This window comes from Mus pahari, chromosome 5 (assembly GCF_900095145.1).
Source record: "Mus pahari chromosome 5, PAHARI_EIJ_v1.1, whole genome shotgun sequence".
Classification (NCBI taxonomy): Eukaryota; Metazoa; Chordata; class Mammalia; order Rodentia; family Muridae; genus Mus; species Mus pahari.
The window spans coordinates 35,871,783-35,889,510 of record NC_034594.1 but is presented as its reverse complement, the minus strand read 5'-3'; the positions used below and the strand labels follow the sequence as shown (position 1 = coordinate 35,889,510).

The following is a 17,728-nucleotide window of genomic DNA, read 5'->3' as shown; positions in this document are numbered from 1 at the left end:
TCCTTTCATCTTAGCTCTAAATTTTGTCTCTGTACCTATATCCTTTCATGGGTATTTTGTTCCTTATTCTAAGGAGGAATGAAGTATCCACACGATGGTTTTCCTTCTTGGTTTGGAGGAAGACCATCGTGTGGTCTTCCTCTTGGCTGGAGGAAGAACACTTGTTGCTTTTGTCTAGGACATGAGTTTGATTTCTAGCATCCATGCTGGATGGCTCACAATTTCCAGTAACTATAGTTACATGGGCATGATGGGCATGATGTTCTCTTCTGGCATCAACCAACACTTGAATGTACATGGTGCATATATATATATATATACACACACATATGTTCAAACACACACACAGAAAATAAATCTTCAATATGTGTACATTCTCATATCTTTTGGATGCATAACCTATAAACCAAATCGAATGCCTTAGACCTACTGATTTATCATCTTTTCCCTCAATTAATTACATGAAAAGAAGTATCAGGTTCACATCTGTAATTATACATCTTTGTAGTTCTTCTGAAATGTTAGGATTCTTTTTTACTTATAAAACTGAAGCTCTATACATATAAACATGTGGAGTAGCTATGCATTTGTGATGAATGGATTCCTGTTCCTTTACAAAATGTCTTTCTATGTTCCCAGTAATATTCCTGGTTCTGAAATTTTGCAATCAATTTAGCCATTTTATTTTTCCATTCATAAATTTATTAATAACACTTACATAGGTTTTGTATAGCAGTTTCCTCCAATTGAAATATTCCCTGAGGGTGAAATTGGAAGGCTTCTGAGACTCAGGAGATAAACAAACTGACCCATGTCTGGGAAGGATAGATGCTACAAAGATTCTCAAAAAGTCCTTAACCACCTTACATAGGGAGCAACCAGTGCTGAGCTGCAGGGAGGAGCTCCGTGGAGAACCCTAGGGGTATGTTTTTCTGAGTTGCCATCCCCTGTTTAGAGCAGTAATTTAGGTGATGTATCTGCTTTATGTCAACCGCACTGTTGTAAGAACCCCTTCACTCATTGCTAAGCCCAATGAAACTCACTGGTTTACCAGTGTGCACATTGGTTCCCTTTCTGGGGTGATCAGACAATGTGTTGTATGTTTGGAAGACCGTCTGTCACAGAACAATAGTACACCTTGATCTTCCCTTCGGCATTAGCCTAACCAGCCTGATGCATATCTCCTACATAGCCTGTTTGGATTTTGCTTTAGAAAACTACCTCTCTTCCTTTTAACTGAAATATTTACGTTATTGTTCAACATCATTATTTTAAAAGATACTTTATTTCATCTGTTTATTCGTGTGTGTGTGTGTGTGTGTGTGTGTGTGTGTGTGTGTGTNTGTGTGTGTGTGTGTGTGTGTGTGTCCTGCAGGTGTGGAAGGCAGAGGTCAACTTCTTCAGTTTGGTTTTTCTCCTATCTTATAGATGGAGGACTGGAAGTGAGGTCATCCGGCTGGGTAGCAGGTGCCTTTACCCACTGACCATCTCATGGGCCATACCCGAATTCCAAATGTGGTCCAGTCTCTATGTGCATTCCACTGTTTCCTTACTCTCAGGTTTGCTCTTGGTTTCTCTTTTTCTCTATTCATGTCCTAGCTTACATAACTTCATTCTCCCTTTATTTCCAGTGCTGATTTATTTAGGTAGACTTTGTTTTGTGGTCGTTTATTAGAAGCTTTAGGTAATGTGTATTTTTACCTCCAAAGAATTATTTTTACGTTTCACAGCATCTTATTGTATATACCCAGAAATGGGATTACTGTTTGCTTGGTAATTCTACATATTGAGACTTTGTAGGAGCCATAAAATGATTTTGCACAGTGGCAGGTATATTTTGTATTCCTATCTGTCCTATGTAAAGTGATATTTCATTAAATTGATTTGATTAGAATTCCCTGAAGGGTAAATTATATTGAACATATTTTGTGTGATTGTTGTCCTTTTATATAGTTTCTGTGGAAAAAATTGTACAAAATCTTATGCTCATTTTTTATCTAGGACTTGTATATCTTTAGCTATAACTCCATATTCTGAATGATAGAATTACATCTGGTATGTGGTTTTAAAGAATATTTTCTCATTGTGTTGCTTCTCATATTTGTTTTCCTAATAATTCCCATATGCATTAGATTTTTTGGTTTGGATGCAGCCTGATTATCTATCCTCTTGTTGTCTATGCTTTTCTTGTATATAACCAACTATTACCAAATCCAAGACCAGACATTCACCATTTACTCCCATGTTTTTTTCTGGGATTTTTATAGCTTTAGTCTTATAGTGCATTCTTAATACATTTTAATTACTTTGTGGAATATTATACAGTCATACCAAAACTTTATTATTCTGCATGCAGCTATCTTATGTATATAAACATTTTATATATATATATATATATATATATATATATATATATATATATGAACATAGCAGAGTGTATAGATATTATATATACAAATACACTCTGCTATATTCTATTAATTTTCAATCATTGTGAAAATATCACTGTCTTGGTCACCATTTAGTTGTAGTAAGTTTTGAAATTATGAAGTGTGAATTTTTCTTATTCATTTTTTTGGAAGTTATGTCCAGTTCTTGGTATCTTATAATTCCATATATTTTAGCATATCTTGTCAGTTTATAGAAATGCATCAGGGTGACATTGAGACTGCAGCTTAACTTGAAACTACATGTACCTTCATCTCTATGTATTGTATTCCTATTGATGTTATTACACATGAAATTGCTTTTGCAGTTTTACTTTCTGATGGATCATTGCAAGTGCGACAGTTGTAATTAATGTTTCCATGTTGATCTTGTGCCATACAACTCTGCTGAATGTTCTGGCTAGTTCCAGGTGTTTTCAGTGGATTTCCTAGGATTATGTCATTTTCAAATGTAGGTAGTTTTATTTCTTCTGTTTCAATATAGTCTATTAAGACTAACAAACCTACTCTGTTCAGTGAACTATTCTCTCTAAAACCATGAAGTTCTTTTGTTTGTTTGTTTGTTTGTCTTTTATTTTGCTGGGTTTGTTGTGTTGATATTTGCTCCTGTAGTCATATTGGTCCATATCTTTCTTATGATGTGCCATGTAGAATTTTGATATAACAGCAATAATGATATCTCAGTATGTGATAAAATAGTTAATGGTTACATTCTTTTCTGTGGAGAATGTTGTGGTGAATTGGCATTTAGTCTCCAAATGTTTAGTAGCACTCAGTAGTAAAGGTTTTGCGTATTTTATACAATATTATGTATATATTATATTCATATTCATAATATGTACATTTTTGAGTTTGTTTTTGTAGTCTATGTTATCCTAGATATTTTTCCATTAAATCCAAAAAATTTCACTTACTCTCATACTATTAACTATTACATTCCTTTAAAGTCCTTTTTATTTTTGTATGGTTAAAACTAACATTGACCCCTCTCCTATTTCATCCATCAATAATTTGTTGGAATTTTTCTCTTTACACTGGTCAATTTATCTAAGGGCTTCCAGTTTTCTTGACCTATCAAAAGGGTAGCTGACCAATTCAAAACAGACTCAGTGCTCATATGTGTGCTCTTGTTGTTTTTGTCCTTTTGTGTGCTCTTGTTTTTGTTGTCCTTTTGGTTGTTTCTGTTTGATTTTCTTATTTTTCTCTGAGAGAGAGAGAGAGAGAGAGAGAGAGAGAGAGAGAGAGAGAGAGAGAACATGAATTTAGGTGAGTAGCGGGAGATGAGTAGAACCTTAAATGGTTTGAGGTAAAGGATATGATCAAGGCATATTATATGAAAATTTAAATGTATTAAAATATTGTAGAAGATCTAAAATGCTAACATATTAAATGAATATTTAAGAAGCTAAAGATTAGCTTTGTCCTAGTTGTTACACACTTCTGACCTTAGCACTTGGGAGACTGAATTAGTAAAATTGTTGACCTTAGGCCAACCCTGACTGTACAGTTAAAGCTTCTTACTGAATAAATAAATATTTCAAAAATGCTTTTATTTAGTGACTTTTTTCTATATTTAATTATTTATTTCATGAATTTCTTTTCTATATTTTATTGTATCTTCCTCCTGTTATCATCAGGGTTAGTCTGCTAGACTTTTTCTCAGAATTAAGGTTAGGTTATCAATTTCAGTAAATTTGATTAATAATCTCATCATTAAAAGCTATAAATATCATTTAAGAAATCATAGATTTGTATCTCATATATTTTAGCATAATATATCCTTATTTCTGTGCATTTCAAAGTACTTAATTTCCTTACCCATTGCTTATTAAAACTGTGTAATTTTATTTCTTTATCTTTATTAGTTCATCTGTATTGTCATAAACTTTTATATTTATATCATGGCTTTCAGCTTACTATTTTTATGGGACTCCCAAGTGTATGAACTTCTGTGTCTCTTATTCTTGTGTCTTTTCTTGGACTCTTTTCCTTCTGTTTATTTGCCTTTTCCAACTTCAATTTGATAGTGATTCTTCTATCATATCTTTTATTTTGTTATGATTTGTTGTTATCTCATGGAAGACTATTTTTTTGTAATGAGAGACAAACAGTGGGTGGATCTAGATGGCCACAGAAGTAGGAAAGAGCTGGGAGGAGTAGAGGGAGGGGAAACTGTAATCAGGATTTATTGAATGAAAAGAGATTACATTTCGATAAATGGGGGAGAGCTTATTCAATTTAGTTTTGTGTTTTGTTTTGTTTTGTTTTGTTTTAGATCTCCTTGATTTTTCCTACCGTAAACTCATTGAGCTCCATGGGGAATAGGCGACTCATCAGTGTGTCTGGGAAGTTTTGAGGTTTTTCCCTTTCCTTTTCTTCTAAACCAGGTAAGTTCTTGTGTGTTTTGTAATGTCCATCTTCTCTACAACAGTTTAATTTTCTTCATTTTCTTATCTCTATTCTTTAGCTAAGGGATGTTCTATTGTATCATTATTTCTTTATTAATAACCTTTTTTATGTGACATCACATCTTTAAATTTTTCTTTAGATACTTTTCCTTTATGGCCTTGAACATCTATAATGAACATTTTGACGATGATTTAAATTAGTTCTCTAGTTCCTTCTGTCTCCAAGTATGAAGCCTAATACTTTCCTGTTTCTTTGTGTGTCTTATAACTTTGGTTGGAAGCAACACTTGTTAGCAATTATAGCAGCTCTGACTTCTGATTTCCTTCTTTAATGGTTGTTGGTGTCCCTTATTTATTTGTTTAGTTATTATATAAATCTACAGATTTATATGTATATAAATCTGAAGATATATATGTCTGTGTGTATGTTTTATATATATATATATATATATATATATATATATATATGTGTGTGTTTAATAAATTGATCATCTGTTGATATATTGTCAGATAATTGATTTTTCATGGTCAACAAACAAATACAGAATTTAAGAGAATATTCTGGGACAGTATGAATAGAAGGAGACATTTAAAATTAATAAAGTGTTTTTTAAGAGACATAAAGGGAGGAAGTGATTAGTAAACTATATATATTTACCTAATTTCATTTTTCCATAGCTCTATTCAATAAAGAAAATTAGGACTCAATAAACTATGCCCATGTTAATCCTCTCCCTGTTGAAAGTAGCTTGAGCTACCAGAAAACTTCCTTCCAAATGCTTGCTAAATTGAATAAATGATAATCAAATAGTATAATTAAATCATTAAAGCTGGACATGTGATATGCACCTGTAATCCCAGCACTTGGGAAGCGAGTGGGAAAATATATTAAACTTGAGAGTGTGAGCAGCCTGGGCATTGTTAGTGAGACTCTGATGTCAAAAGTAAATTAATAAATTAAGTTCTAAGTCAGGATGGGGAAACCCGATGAGGAATGAAGAAATCATGTCCCCACAAAGTAAGAGAAGAATTGGGACTGACTGACTTTCAGGACAAGGGACCAGATGTGGACTGCTTGTTTGTGGATTTGCGTATTAGTTCCTATACAGGAAGGGTATCATAGATCTATAACACCTTGATGTACAGCAGGTATTAAGGAAGATTTGTTATCATTGAGTTGGCACTAGACATTTCTATCTTGTACCAGAATGAGGGAGAATAAAAGCTAGCATGGGCCTAAGACTTGGCATGAAAGTCACCCTAGAAACTAGAACCCTAAGCCAATGTTCATTAGTAAATACCTGGTCCTAGACATGGTGGGTGCTTAAAATTTTCTGTCTCAGTCCTTTCCAAAGGAGCAAGCTCCTTCTCCATTGCTACATCCTCCTACGAATGCACATTTGCGATGAAGCAATACATATGCTACTTGTGACACTTACCAGAGAGGCATCTGGGCATCTGCTCCCCAAGCAAAATCACACTCAGCCTTTATTTTGCCACAGTGCATCAGGGTGGTGGGAGTCACTTCAAGGAGCAGGATGCTGCTGAGTGGCATTCAAGAGGCTAAGACCTGGCAGTAGCTGGCAGAAAGACCCCGGTGCTCTCTGGCTTGGCTGGCATCTCAGGGCATCTGATTTCCCAGCAGATGAGATGTCAGAATCTGTGGACACGCAGAGGGAGGAGCAGGTGTTGACCTCTGATCCACAGCCTTCTGGCACATTTCCTGTTTCTCTTCAATTGAAAAATCATTTATAGTAAATTGTTAGCCTTCTCCTTGTCCTATCTTGTCCCTAATGCCACCTGCCATTAGCCAAGGCTTCACGTGGTTCTGCAGACACTTCTTCCTCAGGGGGGAAGCAGGAATACTGCTTTTGAAGTTTGGCATATGTTTACTCTCCCTGTATCTTAGATTAGAGCATGAAATTTGAAGCCGCGTTATTTTTTTCAGAGAGAGAGAGAGAGACAGAGAGAGACAGAGAGAGACAGAGAGAGACAGAGACAGAGACAGAGACAGAGACAGAATATATGAAAATGTCAGGATTTCTAAGTTATTATGTGTCTTATGTGTCTCTGCTTTCAGGGAGATTGTTATGCAGTCTTTGGTGTCATATATCTTCTTATCTATCAAAGAAAAATGGTAATGTCTTCTTAGTAAGTAGTAAAACCAGTAAAATAATAGATAATACATAATGCATCCAGTGTAATACATATAGTTTGACTATGATTCTACAGCTGCTATAATAATTCTTGTAAGCTTTATAAAACAGTGATTCTTTCTAGTACCTGCTATGCTGGTTTCCCATTTCCCTCACTGGTTCTGATACTGAATTTGGCAAGCGTTTCTTTCACTCAGTTTGCTTTCTATGCTTCCAGCATCTTCCAAGACATGGAAGAGTGAACACGAGACCTCACTGTCCCTCATTGGTGCTGGCTAACTGATGCTCCTCCATGACCAGTGGCCCTTAGTAAGAAAGATACTGAGGAAAGCTTTCTCCCACTATTCTTACTGCACACCGCAATGTTTGTTCACCACTCTCCTTACCTTATGGCCCACTCTTCCCCACTACCCTACTGCATGTCCCAGTGCACTCTGACAATTTCACAGCACCCAAAAGAGTTTTTTTTTTTTTTTTTCAGTTAGTTCAGGTTGTGTAGCAAATTCAAGGATGACAGTAGCACACATTTGCAGTTTGGGTGAAAGTTGGTAGAGGTCACTCTTCCTTGCCCTTGCTGGATACAGTAGGCATGATTTGAGGATGAGGGAGGACATTGTAGACCATTTTACATAGGAGAGTTGATGTGGTCCAGAATGCAGAACAGGTAGAGATTTCTGCTTTTATGCAACCTATCCAGGGAATCATTGCCAAATGATGCTGAGGAACATCACAAGGTCATGGGGATGGAGGTGGAATGAAAAAGAAACCAGGCCTGTTGAGTGAGAATACCAGACTTTCTCTTAATTAGAAATAAGCCAGTAAAATTGGCTCAGATTTGGTGAGGGAACTAGATATTACCTTTTAATAGGAATGATATCAAAATTTTGGGGACTATGATCATCGATGAGAACATTTTTTTTTTTTTTAAAAAAAAATACAATCTGTCACAGGATTGAAGCAGATTTTCAATGGAAAAGGCTGAGTAGTTGCAAAAAAGATTATAGATGTTGTGTAAATTCTTAACTTCTAAATTGAAAAGTGTGAAGCAAACTGCATAGATAAACAGCCCTTAATCTTGTTGTGGTGACTAGTTTTAATTGGCAACAGAGCCTCGATGAGAGGCTGCCTAGAGCAGGTTGGTCAGTAGTTGTCTGTAGGGGATTGCCTTGAGTGTCTCAATTGGTGTTAAACAAACCAACTCAAGAGTGTGCATCTCCATGCTGATAGCAACATCGACTGTGTTCCAAAGTTTTACATGCTGCAACATTCACCTCTGGTTTGTTGGGTTCTTTGAGAGCTGGCTAGATCTTGAGACTGGAGTCCTCACAAATGGAATTATTTCTGCTTTAAAACAAATTCTAGAAACCTCCTTATCACTTTCTACTGAGGTCACATAGAGTTAGGAAACCAACCCTCATTAGATGCTGAACTTCTTTGCTTTTGATCTTAGACTTGCTGACTTTCATACAAGAGAAAATTTTCCATTGTTTTCTATGGTGATCTGTGTTGGATTCTGGAGCAGACACAGTAGCCACATCCTGTGAGTGCTCAGCTTTGATAATGTACTCAAACTCAGTAAGCTACTTAAAGGTGAACTTCAGTGCAGAATCAGAAAACATAGCAACAAGACTGTATTGTGAGGCTGTTAGACAGAGGGCACCAGGGCAGCATTGTTATGAAGATTGTTTTGTCCTTACAGACTTCCTGGAAATTGTTTGGGGAATCAATCCAGAGGCTGAGTTTCACCCGAAGGCTCATGGTAAATATTCTATGAGTAATTATTGTCATTGACAAAATTAAGTAGGTTGATGAAAGCCTTCTGTACTATGGCCTTGAAAACCACAATGCATTTGGTTTTCATGGCTGTTACTTTGAAAATCATCTCAAACCTATTTTTGAGAAATGCTACAGCCTGAGACTTTGTAACAGTGATAAAGGAACCATGAACAGGATTTTGCTCCAAACCCTGGATCTCTAAATGTTTATATCTGTCATTTTGAGAGGAAGCTCTGCCCCATCTGTGTTTCTAACAGGGCACAACCACTTCTGGCTTCATAGCTCAATAGTAGCCAGACTCCTGTTCCTGCCACCATGCCACACTTTCCCTGCCAAGATAAACACTATCTCTGAGACCATAAGCTTAAGTTAAACTATTTCTTCCTAAGGTTTCCTTTGTCAGGCTATTTGATTACCAATGTCACCACAGAAAAGGATACAGAGATAAGCACTAAGAAAGTGAGACCATTGCTGTGAAACGCCTGACTATGATGCTTTTGGAATAAAGTGGGACATTTTAAAACTTTGTACTAGAAAAACCATTGAAAGCTATAGGCAGAGCTTAGTGGGCCATGCCAGCAAAGGCTGGGAAGGAATTAGAGTAATGTGGGTGGTGGAGGATTAACTAGTTCATGAGGTTTTAGAATGGAATAAGAACTATATGAACCACTGGGCTATTCATGTGATATTCTGGCAAACCATCAGACCCTATTCTGCCTATATCCTGAGAATTTATGTGGGGACAAATTAAAATACAATGTATTGAATATCTCTCATACAGGAAATTTCATGATAATAAAACATTGAGTCTGGGGCATGGATATTTCTTACTAGTCTTATGCATATGTGTATTGAAAACTATTAACAAGAAGGGAAGGAAAAATTAAAATGTATAGCTTGGAGAAAAAAAAAAAAGAGCACCAGGAGGCTTACTGTTGTAGTCAAGACACATGCTGAAAACAGAGACTGTAACTGTTAGATTAGTGTATAATAGAGACTCCAACTGATTTGTATTGGAACAGTAGAAAAGGTACCCTAAAGGTGAGGCCCTACCTAAATAGGCCTTAGATCTTTGAAAAACACCCTCAGGGTGTTGCAGTTGCCTAGCAAGTTTTGTTTTGTTTTGTTTTTTGTTTTTGTTTGTTTGTTTGTTTGTTTTTTATTCCAGTAGCTTCATAAGCTTCTGAAACTGTGGTCCAAGGATTCCAGGGCCCATCCAAAGCTGGCAGCCATACTTGGCAGGCTGTCTATGTGGTCCTGGTTTTGGAGACAAGAAAGAGGCAAAATTGTAGTGGTCATGGATTATTTCCCTGTAGTTTCAGAGAACTGCAGAGGCCAGGCAGTGTGTAGGAGGGTAGAAGGGCCTGTGAAGATGTCCCCAGAGGACACTACATGAAGTCTGGTTGCAGTGGAGACCCAGAGCTGTTGGAGATGCCAGAGTCATAAGATATCTTGCTGTAGAGAAATTCAAAAAGGGAGTGGAACCAGCCCAAGAGTTAGATGTCTGTTTTATGCAGCAAAGGTGGAAGGGCAGAGTTAGTTAAGCCTTTGAAAGTACATCCAGGTGATACTCATAGTGCTACAGAATTTGCTGCCTGCACTACTGGATTTCAGTCGTGCTTTGGCTCAATTTTTCTGCTCTATGCCCTCATTCTTCCTTTTTTGAATGGAAATATGAATGCTGTACATTGTAAATTAAAACTATATATAATTTGTGTTATATTTAAAATTTCAATTTACAAGCAATCAAGAGTTTACAGTGTGATCCATAAGATCCTTTAGAGTTTTGATTTTTGAACAGTGTTGAGAGATTATTTAGAAACTATAGGAACGTTTGAAGTTGGGCTAAATGAATTTTGCCCAATTATTGGCAATGAATCAGTTGGATAAAGGGGAAGGGGTTGTTTCAATGAGAGATGTCCCAATTAGACTCCTGACTTCAAACACTTGCTCTACAGTTGTTCGCAAGATTTGGGGAAGGTTGTGGGACTTTTATGACATGAAGCCTTGCTAGAAGTAAATCACCAGAGAAAGGTTTTGAGAGTTTATAGCTTTGTTCCACTTCCTGTTATCTCTCTGCTTCCTGTTTGTAAATGAAGATATGTATAGCTAACTTCCTGTTTTTATTAACATATTTTGTCTTTTCTTCCTGGATGGACTCTATTCTTCTGAAACCATAAACTAAAATAAACCATGTTTGTCTTAAGTTGTCATTGTGACTTGCTTTATATTGAGACCAACAGGCTTGCATGGAATATATATTCCCAGTTGGAAGGACTGTTTTGGAAGCATTAGGAGATATGGCCCTGTTAGAGAAGGTCAAGGATTTGAAGTTTTTCGTTTTTTGTTTTTTGTTTCTCTGTGTAGCCCTGGCTGTCCTGGAACTCACTTTGTAGACCAGGCTGGCCTCGAACTCAGAAATTCGCCTGCTTCTGCCTCCCAAGTGCTGGGATTTAAGGCATGCGCCACCACGCCCGGCTCGATTTGAAGTTTTAAAATACTTCTGGCTATTATAAATAAGGCTGCTATGAACATAGTGGAGCATGTGTTCTTATTACCAGTTGGGACATCTTATGCCCAGGAGAGGTATTGCTGGATCCTCTGGTAGTACTATGTCCAATTTTCTGTGGAACCGCCAGACTGATTTCCAGAGTGGTTTTATAAGCTTGCAGTCCCACCAACAATGGAGAAGTATTCCTTTTTCTCCACATCCTCGCCAGCATCTGCTATCACCTGAATTTTTGATCTTAGCCATTCTGACTGGTTGGTGTGAGGTGGAATCTCAAGGTTGTTTTGATTTGCATTTCACTGATGATTAAGGATGATGAACATTTTTTGAGGTGTTTCTCAGCCATTCAATATTCCTCAGTTGAGAATTCTTTGTTTAGTTCTGTGCCCCAATTTTTAATGGGGTTATTTGGTTTTCTGGAGTCCATCTTCTTGAGTTCTTTATATATAATGGATATTAGTCCCCTATCTGATTTAGGATTGGTAAAGATCCTTTCCCAATCTGTTGGTGGCCTTTTTGTCTTATTAACAGTGTCTTTTGCCCTGAAACCTAGAATATCCAAGATACAATTTGTGAAACACATGAAACTCAAGAAGAAGGAAGACCAAAATGTGGACATTTCGCACCTTCTTAGAATTGGGAACCAAACTCCCATGGAAGGGGTTACAGAGACAAAGTTTGGAGCTGAGAAGAAAGGATGGACCATCCAAAAACTGCCCCACCCAGGGGTCCATCCCATAATCAGCCACCAAATGTAGACACTATTGCATACACCAGCAAGATTTTGCTGAAAGGACCCTGATATAGCTGTCTCTTGTGAGGCTATGCCAGTGCCTGTCAAACACAGAAGTGGATGCTCACAGTCAGCTATCAGATGGAACACAGGGCCCGCAATAGAGGAGCTTGAGAAAGTACCCAAGGAGCTGAAGGGGTCTGCAACCCTATANGTGGAACAACAATATGAACTAACCAGCACCCCCAGAGCTCNTGTCTCTAGCNGCATATGTAGCAGAAGATGGNCTAGTNNGCNATCATTGGGANGANAGGCNCCTTGGTCTTGCAAACTTTATATGCCCCAGTACAGGAAACACCAGGGCCAAGAAGGGGGAGTGGGTGGGTAGGGGGTGGGGGGGGAGGTATAGGGGACTTTGGGGATAGCATTTAAAATGTAAATGATGTAAATACCTAATAAAAATTGAAAAGAAAAAAGAAAAAAAAAAGGGATACAGAGCTAAACAAAGAATTCTCAACTGAGGAATACTGAAGGGCCGAGTAGCACTTGAAAAATGTTCAAAAAGAAGAAGAAGAAGAAGAAGAAGAAGAAGAAGAAGAAGAAGAAGAAGAAGAAGAAGAAGAAGAAGAAGAAGAAGAAGAAGAATCAGCTGTTGAAAAGAGAGAAGCATCTTGTGATAATGAAATGGTCACTAGTCAGCCATTAGTGTAAGAAAAATGTGTAACCAAAGACAAAATAGAAGAAATCAATTGCTCCAGAGGTGGCACCTAGAGGTTGATTGTTTTTTACAGATAATTGCAATTTAAATAACATTTTATCCCTTTCAGTGGAATATGAAATGATTTAGCCACAGGGATTTTTTTTTTAACCTGAAGAAACACATTACTTCTGCTCAGTTCAGGTTCAATCCTATTTTCACCTGGTTTACAAAGGAGATTCTAAGATAATTTTTTTTTTTTCCTTTTTGAGAAGCAATGTCCCTTAAGGTAGACACTGATGTAAGTGGCATCTTGGTAGCTGTGGGATCATGAAAACTTGTGCGGTCTAAGACACAGTGAATTATTCTGGAAAGACCAGTATTGTACTGAAAAGATTGTGCTTTGCATACTGGTTTAATTCCAAATAACCCACGGAAGTGATTAGATCCATGATCGCAGTTTCTTTGTAAATGAAACATTCATTTTACTCCATGAATAAGATGGTTGCAGTTAGAGTGCAGACAAACATTAAGGTGAAGGTTAGAGATGATACTATTTTTTTTTATGTGGGGAAAGCTTGAGTAGTAAACAAATTAAAAGTATAAATAGTCAATTTTTATTGTATCTGTCCCTGATTTCTGCACTCATATATTTCTGTCTGCTAGATAGGTCTTTCTGGTTGCCAAAATTTCAACCTATTTTTATATACATTTATTCACACACACACACACACACACACACACACACANAGAGAGAGAGAGAGAGAGAGAGAGAGAGAGAGAGAGCGATGTAGTATATTTAAAATAAATAATTTGTGAAAAAATTACAATGATATGGACTTTGTTGAATTGTACACAGTGACTCAGTATGAGAACTTTAAAAATTAATAAATTAAAAATTAATACTCTTTATTAAAAAATGGCAGTAGATATCCTTATCCACAATAATGGAAAAATGAATATGTCTAGTAAAAGTTGAATAAGAATATTCATATGTATTTGATTTAAAAGGAATAGATTTCATGACTGCCAGCAAATAGGCTTGTACATTAGAGGTTTGCGTAAGAAAATTTTAAGTTGAAGAAATCGATACACTGTGAGAACAGAGTTCTGATAGTAAATGATTTATTTAATCTATTCATTTGAATATGCCATCCATTCTCAACATTTCTGAGGGCTGTGCATTATAACTACGTGGCTGAGTATAATACCTAATAATTTGCAAATTGCTTTGTTGGTCTTGACATATCACTCCATTTATAATGAAGAGTCCTTGTGAATAAGCATTGTAACCTTCACAAGCTCTTGAGAAGGGCCAAGTCGAAGGAATGAACAAAGCCCAGCCAACCACCCACTGTAAAGTGGCTTTAATATGAATGCTGCCTACCTCACAATATAAGAAATGTTCTCATTCCAGCCATGGGCCTCAGGAAGCAATCCTCAGAGACTGTGATGCAGCACTTCATTGTGTTTTACCATTTCTTAAGTGTTTTTATCATGAGATCGTCCAGACATGAAGGTTTCAGAGAAATTGATAATGTAAGGAATGTTCTTTGCTAACACAATAGGAACAATTTTTAATATTTCCAAGATAATTAACAAAAGACTACATTGTACTTTTAAGAGCTGTGATGATGTCCATCGTGCAAAGACAAAATATTAGATGGACCTTGTGTGTGTCTTCTTCATAGTTCTCAATGCCAGTCTTCACTGTGCCAATGATTTACCCTCCTCAAGGTTACTTCAATTTCTATGGAGAAGTGTCTCTAACCAACCTTGGGAAGAAAAAATGGAGAGGTAAAATTAGGCCATTTGTAGATAGTAATCCTGAAACAATCCTTTCAATTGTGCTATCGACGTTTTTATTACATCAACACTTTAAAATAAAATTTGTAGACAGAAATACCAATGTCTTCCATAACCATTTGTCTTCAAGTAAACACAAAAGTATAATGTGGTTATAAGTAGTCACATATGCTTGTTGGGAAATGGCAGAAGACATAGTCCATTTTGAAATTTCATTAACTGTGGTTGGGTTTGGGGCAAGGCACAGTATGAAGCTGCACTTAAGAAGGGTATCTTAATATATTTACTTCTAAATTTCTCACAAGAAATGAAATATAATAATTAAGCAATGTACACTGACATAAAATCATTTTATTTTAATTTATTTTGTGAGATTATATAGATTGTTAAGACTTATATTTTCTGTAACATCTCTACCCACTGATACAATTGTAAATAGTGTGACCATCTCTTTCCCTATTTTATTCTCTAGCCCTATGGATTGTCATCCTTCAAGACCCAGTTCAGTGCCCTTCAGAGCTTACTTTGGTTGAAGAAATGGTGTGTCTCTGCTCTCCTGTGTGTGAACCAGAAGCCACATGCAGCTATTGAGAACTTGCAATGGGACTGATATGACCAAGGAGTTGGGTTTTATGGAATTGCTATCCACTTCCAGTTACACTTATGTGCAGGTGATTAGAGGCTGTTGAATAGGACTGCAAAACCATGGTCCTCAAGGAAGGTGCAGTTCTGATTTCCAGTCCCTCCAGTTGTAATAGTCTATTATTTTTTCTATGACATACCTTGATGATCCTTTTTGGCTATTTCTCTCTTCACAGTGTAATTTTTTCAAGTAAGTCTCATGTACTTAGACCAGCATGAGTGTTCCTGCCATGGAATAGGTGAGTTGCCATATAATGCCATATTTTATAACCTCTATTTTCTTTTGAACTCTTAATTCTAGACTTTATATTTGATTCAAAACTGTGTGTGTCTCCCTGAATCTTTGGCACATGGAGAATATCCAGTTGTTGTTTACAGAATGAGGGAAAAGTTGTGAAATGTGTTATTTAGATTTGAAAACTAATTTTATCATAATGTAAGATAATACTTCAAATAATTTGAAATGATTTTTCATTAAAGCATACATGTAAGTTCTGGATCATGTATTTCTCATCATATAATTCCATTAATTCATATTTATAACCTTAGTGTCTTTATTAGTCTATGCCTCCAAAATTTTGTAGTTATTAAAATTCTATATTTAATGAATTACCAGACATAGGATACTATAAAAATCCCAGAATAAGCCAGGCATGGTGACACTCTCATTTAACTCTAGGAACTAGGAGTCAGAGGCAGGTAGATCTCTCTGAGTTCAAGGATGACTGGTCTAAATGACAAGTTCCAGGATAGTCAGAGTTAAGTCGAGAGACCCTGAAAAACCAAAGTGACAAAACCAACAAAAGTATATGATCCCTCCACAGTTAGGAGTAATCACCGTTCCTTTAGAGTCCCCGGGTTCAGTTCCCAGAACTCACATGGCAACTGACAGCCGTCTGTAATATGAGTTCCGAGGGATCCAGTGACCTCTTCTGACATCTGAGGCAACCAGGCACTCATGTGATGCTCACACATATGTGCAGGTAAAATATTCATAACACATAAAATAGAAATATATGTTAAGAAAAATAAAAGCACCTCATAATAAAAGCTATGAATTTCTTTTGCATTTTTAAGATATGAAATTATTGATAAGTTAGCTCTCATTTCTATAATTTAATTCCCTTAATCATTAGTCATAAAGACAATTTTGGCTTGTATATTTCATAATTCTGTATGTAGTGGATTGATTCGTAGTACAGTGAGTTCTCAAAATGACAGAAGTGACTGGATAATATAAATATTACTATCAAATAATCACTTGAAAGTCAAGTATGTACATTTTCAGGCATATTTATTTCAGAGTAAGGAACTTCCAATAACATTTACCATGAATATTTCTTTTAGAGAATTTGTAACAAGGCCATATTATTAAAAAGTTTCTTTGATATCTTAGCTTAATTCTTCTCTGTCTGGGTACAGATAGAAAATCTTCCCCTTATGATATCTATGAAGATATTTTATGGTTCTAGCCAGAAACATAGCCATGGAAAGCTATTCACAGTTTGTGGCATTATGAGTCAATGTGTTGAAGGCCAAGATGAATTCAATAGTAGAAACAAGTTTCCAATTTTGTTATTATAATTTTCAACTAGGTAGACAGATTAATTTTCCAAAATATAAGTCATTTATTCCTTTATTCATTCTGTAGTCATCACCTGCTGAAGTTTGAGATAGGGATGCATATTCTGAAATATTCATAATATTATGTTTACTTTAATGTCTACTGATAAGTTTGAAATAGAAGATCATAGGTGGTTCTGTAAATAGACATTCTAATGTTAAAATGACAATATTATATAATGCCACATTTACGTACTTACATTACCATTCCAACTCATTTACCAACCCCTTCAAACATTATGGAATGACCATCCTCACTTTTTTTTATTAGATATTTTCTTCACTTACATTTGAAATGCTATCCTGAAAGTCCCCTATACCCTCCCCCAGTTCTGCTCCCCAACCCACCCACTCCCACTTCCTAGCCCCAGCATTCTTGTGTCCTGGGGCACAGGATCTTCGAAAGACCAAGGGCCTCTCCTTCCATTGATGGCCAACTAGGCCGTCCTCTGCAACATATGAAACTAGAAACAAAGTTCTGGGGGTAATGGTTAGTTCATATTGTTGATCCTCCTACAGGGTTGCAGACCCATTTAGCTCCTTGGTTACTTTATCTAGCACCTTCATTAGGGTCCCCGTGTTCTATCCAATAGATGACTGTGAGCATCCACTTCTGTATTTGCCAGGCACTGACATAGCCTCTCAAGAGATAGCTATATCAGGGTCCTATCAGCTAAATCTTGCTGGCATATGCAATAGTGTCTGGATTTGGTGATTGTATATGGGATGGATCCCCGGGTAGGGTAGTCTCTGGATTGTCCTTTCTTCTGTGTCAGCTCTCTGAATTTCCTCTCTGTAACTCCCTGCATGGGTATTTTGCTCCCCATTCTAAAAAGGAGCGAAGTATCCACACTTTGGTCTTCCTTCTTCTTGAGTTTCATGTGTTTTGCAAATTGTATCTTGGGCAGTCTAAGTTTCTGGGTTAGTATCC

At 36.6% G+C, this 17,728-nt stretch overlaps 1 long non-coding RNA gene across 2 annotated transcripts in view; it reads left to right on the top strand.

Moving 5' to 3' along the window:
* Nucleotides 1–15,469, top strand: part of LOC115064056 — an 18,282-nt gene extending 2,813 nt beyond the window's left edge. The window contains exons 3-7 of one of the 2 annotated variants that reach the window (XR_003843922.1): nt 1,429–1,559; nt 4,723–4,834; nt 8,711–8,770; nt 15,005–15,203; nt 15,351–15,469. This is a non-coding gene — a long non-coding RNA (uncharacterized LOC115064056). Of the gene's footprint in view, nt 1–1,428; nt 1,560–4,722; nt 4,835–8,710; nt 8,771–15,004; nt 15,254–15,350 lie in introns of both variants that reach the window. The other variant, XR_003843923.1, reaches the window with a different exon arrangement.
* The last annotated feature ends 2,259 nt before the right edge of the window (nt 15,470–17,728 follow it).